Source organism: Natator depressus, chromosome 8 (genome assembly GCF_965152275.1).
Source record: "Natator depressus isolate rNatDep1 chromosome 8, rNatDep2.hap1, whole genome shotgun sequence".
Lineage (NCBI taxonomy): Eukaryota > Metazoa > Chordata > Testudines > Cheloniidae > Natator > Natator depressus.
In genome coordinates this window covers 82,252,167-82,266,433 of record NC_134241.1, presented here as the reverse complement: position 1 = coordinate 82,266,433, position 14,267 = coordinate 82,252,167, and positions in this window count along the sequence as shown.

Here is a 14,267-nt window from a genome sequence, read left to right as displayed (position 1 = left end):
TCCCGTACCAATGTTGCCTGGGCCATGGCAGGGCAATCAGGAGGACCCGGGCCTTATCCGTCTTTATCTTCTCCAGGACCCTGCTGATTAGAGGGCACAGGGGAAAGGCGTAGAGAAGCCGGCCTGACCAGGACAGGATAAAAGCATCAGAGATAGCTCCCCACCCCAGGCCCCACCAGAGCAGAACCGGGGGCATCGCTGGTTCTGCCAAGTCGCAAATAGGTCCACCTGGGGAGTTCCCCACCTTCGGAAGAGCCGGTGGGCCACTTCTGGGTGGAGGGACCACTCATGTTGCGAGGAAAAGTCCCTGCTCAAGTGATCCGTCCTCTTGTTCTGGGCGCCCGGTAGGTGGAAGGCCTTCAGGTGGATGTCGTGGGCTATACAGAAGTCCCACAGCCTGAGGGCTTCGTGGCAGAGGGCAGAGGATCGGGTCCTGCCTTGCCTGTTGATATAGAACATCGAGGCCGTGTTGTCTGTGAGGACCCTGACTACCTTGCCCTCCAGGTGCAAGCGGAAGGCCATACACACCAGCCGCACCGCTCCTTGACGTTTATGTGTAGGGTCAGGTCTTGAGCCGACCACAGGCCTTGGGTCTGAAAGTTTCCCACATGGGCTCCCCAACCCAGGTCCAACGCATCAGACACCAGCTCCAACGACGGGGTCCTGTCCCTGAATGGGACCCCTTGGAGCATGTTGTTTGGGGTGGACAACCACCGTAGGGAGGTGATCACAGAGTTCGGCACGATGAGGACCTTGTCCATCCTGTCCGTGGCCTGGGAGAACTTTGAGGCCAACCAGAGCTGGAAGGGCCTCATCCTGAGTCTGGCATGATGGACCACGTATGTGCACACCGATATGTGACCCAAGACCTGCAGGCAAACCCTGGCTGTTGTCACCAGGAACCTTGTGACCGAGTTGATGAGACCTTTCAGGGTCTCAAATCTGTCTGGCGGGAGAGAGACCCTTGCCGACGCTGTGTCCAGGAGTGCCCCGATAAACTCTACGCGTTGGGCCGGGACTAACATGGACTTGGTGTTGTTTACCAACAGGCCCAAGGCGGTGCATGTGGACAGGAGGAGCGCCATGTGATCCCTCATCTGCAATCGGGAGGTGCCCTTGACAAGCCAATCGTCCAGATAGGGAAATATCTGGACCCCCCCCCCCGCCGTCTGAGGTAGGCAGCTACCACCGACATGCATTTTGTAAACACCCTGGGGGCAGTGGACAGACCAAATGGGAGAACCATGGATTGGTAGTGATTCTGTCCCACCACGAAACGGAGGAAGCGCCTGTGCCCCTTGAATATGTGGATGTGGAAGTACGTGTCCTGTAGATCGAGGGCAGCGTACCAGTCCCTGGGATCCAGGGAGGGGATGATGGAGGCCAGGGAAACCATGCGGAACTTGAGTTTCACCATGTACTGGTTCAGATCTTGCAGGTCCAGGATGGGCCTGAGCCCCCTTTGGCTTTCCAGATAAGGAAATAATGGGGAATAATACCCCTTGCCCATGAACTCTTCGGGCACTGCCTCTATCGCTCTTAGTCCTAGGAGCCGCCCCACCTCCTGCTAGAGTTTTGTGTGAAGGGTCCCCCAAGAGGGACAGGGACGGGGGGGTGGTTGGGCAGGGAGGAAGTAAACTGGAGAGTATAACCTTGGGAGATGGTTGAGGACCCATTGGTTCGAGTTTAGCCACAACCATTCCGGGAGGAAAGCACACAACCGGTTGGCGAAGGGGAGCTTTATTGGGGGTGGATCCCGGATCAGGACTGGCGGGGTGCCCCAAGCGTCCCGTCAAAAGTGCCTTTTCCCCGCCTGCTTGCCCTTGGAGGACCTAGGCTGGGAGGCAGGCCTAGACTGCCTCTGAGGGGCTCTCTTATAGTCCTGCTGCTTCTTATGGGCGGCCTAATACTTCGGGAGGGCGGCCTGGGCGGGAGTCTGCTGTGGCATGAACTTAGGTTTTGCCAGAGCTGGGACATACAGGCCCAGAGTCTGGAGGGTCGTGTGGGAGTCTTTCATGCCATGCAGCCTTGTATCTGTTTCCGCCACAAACAGAGCTTTCCCGTCAAATGGGAGATTCTGCATGGATGACTGCGCCTCGCTGGCCAGCCCAGAGAGCAGGAGCCATGATGCCCATCTCATGGATCGTGCGGCCATCTCCGCAGCATCCGAGGCTGCCTGCAGGGAGGGCGAGGAGGCCAGTGAAGTGCTCTGGGTATTGGCTGGCACCGGAGGGTCCACCACCTGGTCAGACTCCGGGCACGGTGCAGAGGACGTACATCCCACTGACTCTTTTCTCCGGGGTCTGGAGAGGGAGGCCAACATTGCTTCCGAAGCTCCAGCCACCAAGCGAGCTCCCACCCAGGACTGTGCTGGAGGCTACGGTGCCCACTGGTACCATTAGGCCGGCCACGACGCTCGGTGTCACTGCACCTGCTGTGGCACTGGCGGGGCCGGCTATTCGGGTTGGCTGGTCTGGCCCATCAAAAGACAGCAACAAATGGAGGCCGGGCTAGCGTAAGATCTGCTGCTGTTTCTGGACCGGGAGGAGTGGCAGTGCCGGGATCTATGTCAGCCACGGGACCGTGATTTCAACGTGGAGGACCAGTACCAACGGTAACAGCTGCTCCACGAATGGCCTCGACGGGCAGACCCACGACAGCGAGATGCCGGCGATCGACGCCCAGGACTGCGATGTCTTGGCGGAGACTTGGAGCAGGAGTCTGAGCGGGAACGGCGTCGATGATTGTGCCATGACCAACTGCAGTACCCCCTCTGAGACAAGGCCTGTTGGCGATGCCTGCTGCGGTCCTGTCGATATTCGCTCCTTGAGGACAAGTGGTGCCGAGAGTCCCAGGCGGCCAGAACCCAGCCAGACAGTCTGGTCGGCATCGAGGGCGATCCACATGGACTCTGCTGGGTGGTGGGCGGTGAATGGCGTTGAGAGTGTTCCCTCGACCAAGACCGGTACCGGGCTGGAGGCGACTGTGGAGATCCCAGTGGCGGCTTGCCTCTGGAGCATGGAGCTGACATCGGCGGTGCTCCGGGCACCGGCATGGACGTAACGTCCTGGGCCACCTGGAGGGCTTCAGGTGTGGATGGCATCTGAACATCCGGAGAGGCCTGTTCCGAAGGGGCAGGGCTACTCCGCTCAACGTGAGTCGGAGGCCTGGGCCCCGGTGGGGATCGAGGACTGCCCTACATGGGCCTAGCCTCTGTCCCAGACTTCTCTCGGTGCCACTGCAAAGAGGGAATCTTCCTGGCCCTTTTGGCATGCCCTGTGGACGGGGAGCAGTGCCGACTGGATGATGGCACCGGAGGGTCACCACATACCAATGCCACGGTGCCGGGTACCGGTTTGGAGCGGTGTGCTGGAGTTGGGGTCAGCGCCGACTTCATCAGGATGGCCCGGAGCCTAATGTCCCTTTCTCTTTTGGTCCGAGGCTTAAACAACTTGCCAATCTTGTACCTTTCGCTGATATAGGTTTCTCCCAAACAGCGCAAACAGTCTGCGTGTGGGTCACTTCTTGGCATAGAACACCTACAAGAGCTGCACAACTTAAACCCCGGGGCGTGGGGCATGCCCTGGCCCCGAATCACTGACTGACTAAACAGCTAACTAATTACAGGTACTAACACTGAACGAACGAACAGTTCTGGGGATGAGCTACAGCAAAGCTGGAGCAGAGTAGTTCCGATGCACCTTCACTGGTGGCAAGAAGGGACTGAGGGTCGGGGGAGCACGCAGCTCCCCTTATACTGCGCCAGGCAGGCGCCACTCCACGGGTCGTGGGGGGCGCTCCCCCCCATGCGTACTGCTAGGGGAAAAACTTCTGGCACCGGTGCACGTGGCGAACACACACCAATTGTGGAATAGACATGAGCAATCACTCAAAGAAGAACTGGATGTTATATGTGTATCCATTCTCATTACTTGCAGCTTTACACATTGTACAGAGATAGAGTAAATGGGGAACATCTGCCCATTCCAGTTCATAGAGTGGGTCATAGCCAACCCCATCTTAGGATTGACCAATGGCTGCACAGGGTGCAGGATGTGGTAAAGTGAAGGAGAGTCCATAGGCATCAATGATGGTGCAGGAGCTATAGCCTGCTAGCTATCAGGATGGGCAGCCACTCACACTGCTCCCTCTGGGCATGATCAAGAACTGCATCACTATTCTCCCTCACTGCTGCTCCTCCAGGTGTTCATTGTTCTGACCTCTGCCCTATCTCAAGCAACAGGTCATCTGAGCCTTTTCCTTTTTCCATGCTGGTTGAGGGTCCTCTCCTCAAGAGTCCTGGATGATTGCCTTGATCCAACAGGGCCTTCAACTTTTAAAATTATTTTTGGTCCACAGAAAGAGAAAAAAATCCCGTCATACCATAGTTTGATACTTTTATTCCACACTGTTTGATACTTTACACACTGGCATCTTCAGAAGCTCCTTGTAGTCACGTACCCAGACCAAAGACATAATAAGGAATTTCAGATTTAATTAAATATACCAGGAACTGATTGGGGGGTGGTTAGGCTATTTAGACCAGGGGGCCTGTTCCCAGTATTGGTTTCAATATTATTTCAGGCCAGGAAAGCCTGCGGGAGGTCCCCGAGTGGAAGAGGGAGCAAATGTTCCAGGCTAGTGCTGCAATTCCCTCTATCTATACAATGGAGATCTTTTCATCACCTGCTGGCTGAACAACATAGCAAGGAGTTGAGAGGGCAGTTAAACTACAGAGCAACCATTGGAAGTTTATCCTGCCCAGAAATCTCACTGATTCTCATGCATGAAAAAGTCTCAAGCACTACCTGCCATGAGGGGAGGAAAATTCAGATGAACATTAACAGGATACTGAATCAGAATGTGGAGGCTTGCTAACAGCAGAACCGATTCCCCCTGCTTCCTTCTCTCCAGCTCAGACAGCATGCTGTGGACGGACTGGGTCAGTAGACCAAGTACAGACATCCCGAAGGGACTTTTTTCACTTAACACAGCCACGGGGGTTTATAATCTATGCTGTCTGGGACAAGGCTCTAACGCTAATAACGGTGTAACTGTATCAGTCTGCCAGCGTGGCATAGCTACAAACCGAGCAATATATGCAGAAATATGCAATCAAGCTTGCTAAACCTGTAATTCTTATTTTCTTTTTTAAGTGGAAACTTAGTTTCATGTTTAATTTTTTCCCCCATGTGGAAGCCACCTTGGCTACATGGTGGTCCCACGGAAGGAAGAGGACCAGGGAAACGGCATGACTTCCACCGTCAACTGTCTGAAGCCATCCCATTCCAAATATCCTCCATAACTATTTTATTGGCCATAACCCAGAAATCCCTCCCATTTATGCTACCATTTTCCCCATAATTATAATAAAGATGTTGGCTGCTGCTTACCCAGCTGCTGATCTGTTCCAGCTCCTGTGCCACTCCCTCCCCAGGCTGTTCCCTGGGCCCATCCCTGAACAGATCCTCAGAAAACAGGCCCAGGAGGCCCACTAGCCAGCTGTAGGGCCTGATCTGGGGTATGTTCCTGTGACTCTGCCTCCTCTCCTACCAGGGTTTCCTCCGGTGCGGTCCCTTTTCCCCTCATGCTCCAGTCTAAAAAATCTTACTGTTCCTGCAGAGAAGCCTGCCATCCAGGACTGTGGGAACACTAAAAAGGCCAGGTGGTTATGGTCACACTTGTATTTGTGGAAAGGTTTTCATTTTGTTCCCAAAGAAGTGTTTTTTAAAAAAGTATTTAATTCTGCCATTCTGTATACTTTTCACTCTGACATAGTAATGGCAGTGTTGTGATGTGGAACATTTTCTGGGACCAAATACAACTTTGTTTGAAGGACAGATGTGCGGTAGGATTCCTAGTGAAATCAGTCATTTACAATTGAACATTTTGCATGCAGCCTCTCAATAAGTAGTAGGTGTGATACAATTTGAAATGTGATATATTATTTCTAGTGCAGGAAAGATGATCAAACAGTGCAAGCTGGGAAAAAAAATCCCATTCACAAATCTCAGTGAAATCTGACAGTCTAATACATCGTTTTCAAAGACAAGCTTTATTAGTTATTCGCTCTGAAAAATTGCACTGATCTATTATTTATCTTAGCTAGGGTTCCTGACACTTCCTCAAAAGTCCCAGAAAAATGGTAGTTTTGGCATCAAAGCATTCTTCATTTCTAACCAGAACACTGTAAACAGAGATGAACCATTAACTATTACTAAATTAAGACTCCAATCCTGTAAGCACTCATGCATGCGACTATACAAAGGCCTAAGTGTTTGCAGGGGACTAAATTATGTTCAGATTCTGGTGAGAGCTTGGTTGTCAGTACTACTAATATTTATTTACATGACATATTACACTCACCGTAAATTTCATTCACATCTGTTCCCTGTCTTGTCTTTGTTTTGGCCTTTATTTGACCTGGCAATGATTAGTTTTGTAAAAATTTTATAAAAATTATGCTTAATTCTATATTGCTTGGTTCTTGGGCAGGGAAGTGAACTAATTAGATTATAAACAAACAAAAAGAAAAAAAAAAGGGTGAGACAATGTGGCCCTCTACTAAATTTGTACAGGGATTTTTAGATTCTGAAGAGGTCACAGCTGAAATGTCTTGATATTTATTGCTTGTGTATTTAAATCATAGAATCAGTCTAATTATAAACAGCATTAGACAAGAAATGTAATTAGAAATGTTTCTAATTAAATGATTAAGCCACTGAATTAATTGCAACCAACCAGTTACATTTGGGCAACTATGGAAGTGTTTGTTTTGCTAAGAAAGCTGAATATCTAATTAAAAAGTCTTACAGTTGGTCCCGTAGAGAAGGTTTAACCCGAGGTGGAAGGAAACATCAATATAGAGTGTCAGTCAGTGCTACATATCTCTTCTTTTGAATTTACCATTTTAATGAAAGCCATGGGGAAAAAAAATGTCAGTGTCACCATGGTAACCAGGACATCTTGTTTTAGAATGTACACTACAAAAAGGTACATAGAAGAGACAGAATAAAATTAATCACCTCAAAAAATGTTGATTTCTGGGGAAAGCAAACATTGCACAGTCTGAATTACAATATGAAGGAATTTGCAATTTCTTTTGCAGAAAAGGATATAAAAATTGTTTTGGTATTTTTTCTTTTTATGACTGCAGCTATTTTCAGCTAAAATAGTACCGACTTGCAAGAATTAAATGGCTTTTCCTACTGTGCTGTACACAAGCAATGCCCCCATTCATAGTTTACCAACCAACCACCTTTCCCATCATTTAAATGAATCTATTCATCTTATGATTTACTGTGATGATGTTTGTATATCACCTTATTTCTACATTTCAGTGTCCAAATTTAGTGTTGTACCTTTCCCCCATGCAGTTCAAAGTCTTGAGCAGGAAATATCTAGATAGTAATTGTCAGAAAATTAAATTTGGCTTGTTTCCACCAGTTGGGAGGAAATAGACTGCATGGATAAACAGAAAACAACACTTTTTAAAATCCACTTATATACCCATCAATGACTCCTAAGGGAAACTGTGCTCAGGTGACTTGTGTGATGTAAGATGCAATATTTATAGAAACTGTAAGACCTGCCAGTCACATCAGGTGGTCCCCAGATTCATTTTAAAATGAGTCCACTTTTGCCATCTAGAGAAAAGAGCTTTCATTTGGGATCTGGCACTATTTTGGTTTTAGGCAGGGAATTAGATTTGATATACAAACACCTTCACATGTCCGTGACGTGACAAGCATGTTGACTCCGCCTTTCTAGGGCAGACTAAATCACAGAATTTAAGTGGTTTTGTAGAGGTTTCTAAAGCCTCAGCAAAGAGAAGTATAACCAAAAACAGTTTTCTTCAGCTAGCCTCTAGATGATGCCTAAGTAGCAACTCAACAGTTGAAAGATACGAGAAACAGATCCCACCAACCAAGGTAAGGAATGTAGTGCTATCAGAGTGCATAAGAAAATTCTCTCCAACTGAGTTTGACAAACTTATGTATTCCTCTTGGCTCCAAGTTGGGTCTTTTCTTGATATGGTTATTCTGTAATGAACACAGGGAACAGCTGTACCTTAACTATCATTTAGGGAAATCACTGAAAGTAAGCCCAATAGCTATCAGAGAAGGCAATCCAAATATTTTTCCTTTTTAGGAAAAAAAATGGATTATCCAATATATCCACTCAAGATTCTTACCGCTCACTAGAAATAGAGGCAGGTTTTTTTTGGTGCCCCCATGTTCATCAAGCTTAAGTGTTAAATCATAATCCACTGGAGAGGGAGGTGAAACAGATTATGTAGGTTTATAGAACTCCTCTAGCTGGGATTTAATTTACTAGTGAAAAAAATTTCTGCAAATTTACAGTACAATTCTATATACTTCATGGATGGCAAGAAAGACTAACCTTTTGGAATCGTTTAAACTGTAAACAGATCTGAAATGCGAACCAGCACGATTTGTTATGAGTACTGTTCATGAACACATTAGAAGGTTCTTCCTTCACTTCCTTCTGCTAGTTCTGAAGGAAAATAAACTCATGCCAGAAAATCTCATCTCATGGTGTTTGGAAATGTTGTTGAGAGACAAGGTGGGTGAGGTGGTAATTTTTATTGGACCATGTTCTGTTGGTGAGACACACAAGCTTTCAAGCTTACACAGAGCTCTTCTTCAGGTCTTGGAAACTCACTCGAAGTGTCACAGCTAAATACAAGGCCTCCAGTCAGAGGTGGGAAGGCGCGCGCGTGTGTGTGTGTGTGTGTGGGGGGGGGGGGGTTAAGGTCAGAAGGGACCATCATGATCATCTAGTCTGACCACCTGCACATTGCAGGTCACAGAACCTCACCCACCCACCCCTAACCTCTGGCTCAGTTACTGAATTCCTCAAATCATGATTTAAAGACTTCAAGTTACAGAGAATCCACCATTTACACTAATTTAAACATGAAAGTGACCCAGACCCCATGCTGCAGCAGAAGAGAAGGTTACTTGCCTGTAACTGGAGGTTCTTTGAGATGCGTGGTTCTATTGAGGGTTTATGCATGCATGCCATGCTTCTGGAGCCAGAGAATTTGAAAGTAGTAGTGTCCGTTGGTCTGCACATGCACCCTCGCCTCGTGGTTTCATCCAAGGTGATAAAGGGCAGGGCAGACTGACCACGTCTCCAGTTCCTTCTCCATCACCAACTGAATAGATCCGCAGCAAAGGGGAAGGAGGGTAGAAAGTTGAATATAGACAGTGACCACACATTCTGAAGAACCTCCAGTTACAGCTGAGTAACCTCTTCTTCTTCGAGTGATGGCCCTTATTGTATTCCACTGAGGGTGATTAACAAGCAGTACCTAATTTGGAGGAAGATGCAAGGATGAGGATGGAACAGTTGAGGGGAAGACAGCGGTGCCAAATGAGTCATCTGTTGCAAAAGTATGTACCAAACTCCACATGGCTGCCCTCCACGCGTGGGCGCTTATGGAATGGGCTCTCACTCTGAGCGATACAGGCAGTAGCAACAATAGCAGAATGTAATGCACCCCAAAATCCACTTGGAGATTCTGTGTGTGGAGATCGCTTGCCCCTTAACTCTCTCAGCTACTGCAATAAACAATATCTAGGAGACTTCCTGATGAGTCTTGTCCCCTGCAGGTAGAAGGCCATGGCCTGGCAGATGTGGAGGGAATGAACTTGTTGTTCCTCTGCTGAGGCATGACACTTTGAAAAGAAAGCAATTAAATATATGAGTTGGTTGAGATGAAACTGGGATATTACCTTTGGTAGAAAATTGGGATGTAGGTGCAAGGAGACTTTGTCCTTATGGAAAATTTTGAAGGGGGGGGTCCGCCATCATGGCCCCAAAGTTCACCTACCCTTCTCGCCAAAGTGATAGCCACAAGTAATGCAACTTTTATGAAAAGGAAGGACAGAGCACGAAGCCAGTGATTCAAAGGGCTATTTCATTAGTGCCATTAGAATGAGGTTGAGGACCCACTGGGGAGCGATAGGTTGTATGGGTGGGAAAGTTCTGAGGAGATCTTTCCAAAATGTATTAGTCAACAGATGTGTAAATACAGAGTGTCCTTCCATGGGGGGTGTAAGGCACTGACTGCCACTATGAGGACCTTGAGAGAGTTGAGGGCGAGCCCCAATGTCTTCCAGGACAGGAGATAATTGAAAAGAAGGGGAATCTCTACTTCCTGTGGGAAAAGCCCTTTCTGTTGGTCCCAGGAGGTGACATGTTTCCACTTGGCCCAGTAGGAACACCTAGTGGACTCTTTTCTGCTGCTCAAGAGGATGTCTTGCACTTCCAATTAACACTCCCATTCTAGAGAAGCTGCCCATCCAAATACCACGCTCTGAAGTGACATGTCTGCAGATTGGTATGTCTGATCCTGCTGTTGCGTTGCATTAGCAGCTTGGGGAAAGCAGGTAGGGGAAGTGAGGGATAGGCATGCAGAGAAGGTTGGGAAACTAGAACTGTCTTGGCCAGAATGGGGCGATCAGAATGATAATGGCTCTCTCCTGCCTGATCTTGTGGAGTACACATGGCAGGAAAGGTGGTGGTTGGGGAGGGGGCGCGGGGGAGAAAGCATAGTTGATCTGGTCTGACCAGCGGAGTATGAGAACGTCATCTTGAGAGTGGATACCGACACACCCCTGCTCCTCCGCACCCCCCAGAGCAGTATGTGCTGCATTTGTTGTTGGCATGGGAGGCAAAGACGTCTCTGCTCAGAGTCCCCCATTGGTTGAAGATGTCACTTACTAAAGTGTCATGGAATTCCTACTTGTGATCAGCCATGAATCTTCTAGTGAGAACATCTGCAATCAACTTCTGAGTCCCTGGAATATAAAGCTGCCAAAAACAGGATCTTGTGGGTGATGCACCAATCCCATAGATTGACTGGCCTCTGCACACACAGCAGTTGACCTCATGCCCTTCTGTTTGTCGATGTAATAAATGATGGTGTTGTTGTCTGACATGATGAGAACATAATGGCAGCGAATGGATGTGAGAAATGCTTGATGCATTCTCCATACCACCGGGAGTTCCAGAATGTTTATGTGCATCCTGGATTGCTGAGGGGTCTGTGTCCCTTGTGTCATGTGGTCTCACATGTGTGCTCCCCATCCTGCAAGGGATGCGTCTGATGACTTCCCTGTCCAGGGAGGATGGGAGGAAGAGGATCCCTACCCAGACCTGTCGCAGGTCTGTCCACCAACAGTGGGAAGAGTCTACCAATGTGGGGGACTATCAACATAAGATCTATGGTATGCCACGTGGATGAGTAAACTCTCTGAAGCCACATCTGTAGGCGAGTGAGGCAGAGGTGAGCACGGGCAGTAACGTATATGCAGGCTGCCATGTGGCCAAGGATGGATAGGCAAGTCCTGACTGGGACAGATGGACTGTAGATTATTCAGGGGATGAGTTCTTGCCGAGTCTGGAATCTGTCCCTTGGTAGGTAAGCTCGTGCTGTGACTGAATTGATGGAGGTCCCTCTGAACTCTAGGGACTGTGTGGGAACCCAAGCTGATTTTTCGACATTGACCCTGACTCCTATGGAGGAAAGGAGTCTGAGCAACATGGTGGTTGAGATGAGAGCTTCATCTCTGGATCACGCTTCTAGTAGCCAGTCATTGAGACAGGGGAATATAAGGACCCCATAATGCCTGAGGTGGGCTTCTACAACAGAGAAAACTTTGGTGAAGACCCTGGGAGCAGTGGCGAGTCCAGATGGGAGGATCCTGTATTGAAAGTGCTGAAGGCCTACCAGGAAGCTCAGAAGTCACCTGTGGGTTGATGTAAAAATAGGTGTCCTGCATATCGAGAGCCATAAACCACATACCTTTTTCTAGCGACAGTATGATGGCTGCTCAAGTGACCATACCAAACTTGGGTTTGTGAATGAAGCAATGGAGGGGAGAGAGATCCAGGACTGGTCTCCAACCGCCTTTCTTTTTGGGTATCAGGAAGTAAGTTGAATAGAACCCTGTCCCTTGATCGTATGGAGGACTATCGCTCCCTTTGTAGTACTGAATCTATCTCTAGGGCAAGGATGCTCTAGTGAGAATGGTCCCTGAGAAGTAGGGTGGTGGGTGAGGTAGTGTCATGAATTTGATTGGATAGTCATAACAGATAACATCTAGCACCTGCTTGTCTGTTGCTATTGCTCTCTAAGCTGGTAGAATGAACGCTAAAAGGGATGGGGTGGTTGTATGGCAGTAGGCACACTGGTTGACAGCTCTGTAGTGGTACTCAGAAAGAGCTTTTCTGAGAGGGTTGCATGTGTGTGGTGATGTAGGCTGTGAAGGCGGGCCTGGAGGGTATTGGGTCTTCTGGCGCTTGCGCGGTGGTTCGTTCAGTCTTTGGTGGAAAAACTGGGTAGTCCTGAACCACTGTGTTGGTAGTGGGCAGTAGAATTTCTGTTTGGGTACAGGTGTACAGATGCCCAGAGATCAAAGTGTGGCTTTTGAATCCTTCAGGGTATGGAGTGAATCATCAGTTTTCTGGTTAAATAGATGCAATTCACTGAAAGGGAGGTCTTCAATGATTTTTGCACCCCTGTGGGGAAACCAAATGAATGAAGACACGATTCCTTCTGCATGACAATGCCCACAGCCATTGAGCACAATGAGGTATCTGCCATGTCTACAGCAGATTGAAGCGCTGATTATGCCACAAGTTTCCCTTCATCCAGGATAGACTGGAACTGGGGTCGATCTTGCTGAGACAGGTTTTCAGTAAAGTCCTCCAGTTTGCCATAGTTGAGGAATTCATATTTAGCCAACAAGGCTTGATAGTTCCAAATTTGGAACTAGAGGCTAGCTGATGAGCAGACCTGGCTTCCCAGAAAGTCCAACTGTTTGCCCTCCTTATCAGCTGGGGTGTAGTGCAGAGGCTGGGGTCTGGACCATTCAGTTGCTGCTTGTACCACAAGGGTATTGGCCTCATTTACTAGGAGGCCTAGGTTGGCACATATAGCCAAAAGCAGCTCCACATGGTCCTGTACCCGAGACCAGGAGCTGCTCTTGAGCAACCAGTCGTTGAGGTAGGGAAATATCCGGACCCCTCAGTGTCCGAGATAGGCCACCACAACCGCCATACACTTTGTGAATACTCTGGGCGCGGTGGACAGGCCAAATGGGAGGACCGTAAACTGGTAGTGGTCCTATCCCACCAAGAAACAAAAGAAGCATCTGTGCCCCTCGAATATATGGATATGGAAGTATGCATCCTGAAGCTCCAAGGCCGCATACCAATCGCCAGGGTCCAGAGAGGGTATGATACATGCCAGAGACACCATGCAGATCTGGCATTTGACCATGAACTGATCGAGGTCTCGCAAATCCAGGACAGGCCTGAGCCCCCCTTTCGCCTTTGGGATAAGGAAGTAACGGGAGTAAAACCCTTTTCCCCAGAACTCGCTTGGAACTTTCTCCACAGCTCCCAAGCTGAGGAGCCGACCCACTTCCTGCTCTAATGGGTACATGTGATGGGTCCCCCATGTCGTCCCAGGGAGGGGGGTGGGAGGGCGGGGGTGAGACAAACTGTAGCATGTAGCCCTGGGAAATGGTTGAGGACCCAATGGTCCGATGTTATTCAGGACCATTCCGCAAGGAACGCGCACAAGTGGTTGCTGAAGGCAAACTTTTTGGTAGGAGGGTCCTCTCGGGAGGCACCCAAGTACCCTCCTGCAACCAGTCAAAAACGTCTCTTGCCCTGCTGCTTGCCCCTCGAGGGCCCAGGCTGAGGGGCAGAGCGAGACTGCCTCTTAGGTTGCCTCTTTTGGGTCTTGGACCTCTTATAGGCGGGCTCATATCTTGGCTGAGGAGCTGGGGCGGGAGCCTGCAGCTTAGGCTTGTCCTTGGCAGGCGGGACGTAAAGCCCAAGGGTTTACAGGGTAGTATGTGATTCCTTCATGCCATGAAGTTTCACATCTGTTTGTTCCACGAACAGGTCCTTGCCATCGAAGGGAAGATCCTGCATCACAGACTGTGCCTCCGTGGACAGCCCAGACAGCAGTAGCCAAGACGCCCTGTGCATGGACACTGCCGAGGCCATGGACCGAGCAGCCGTGTCAGCTGCAGCCGAAGCTGCCTGCAGAGCAGCCTTTGCAGCAGCGGCACCCTCCTCCACAAGCACCTTAAATTCCTTCCTTTCATGCTCCAGAAGGGACGGTTCGAATTTGGGCAGTGACCTCCAGAAGTTAAACTCATAACAGCTAAGGAGGGCTTGGTGGTTGGCCACCCGGAGCTGGAAACTGGACAACAAATAAA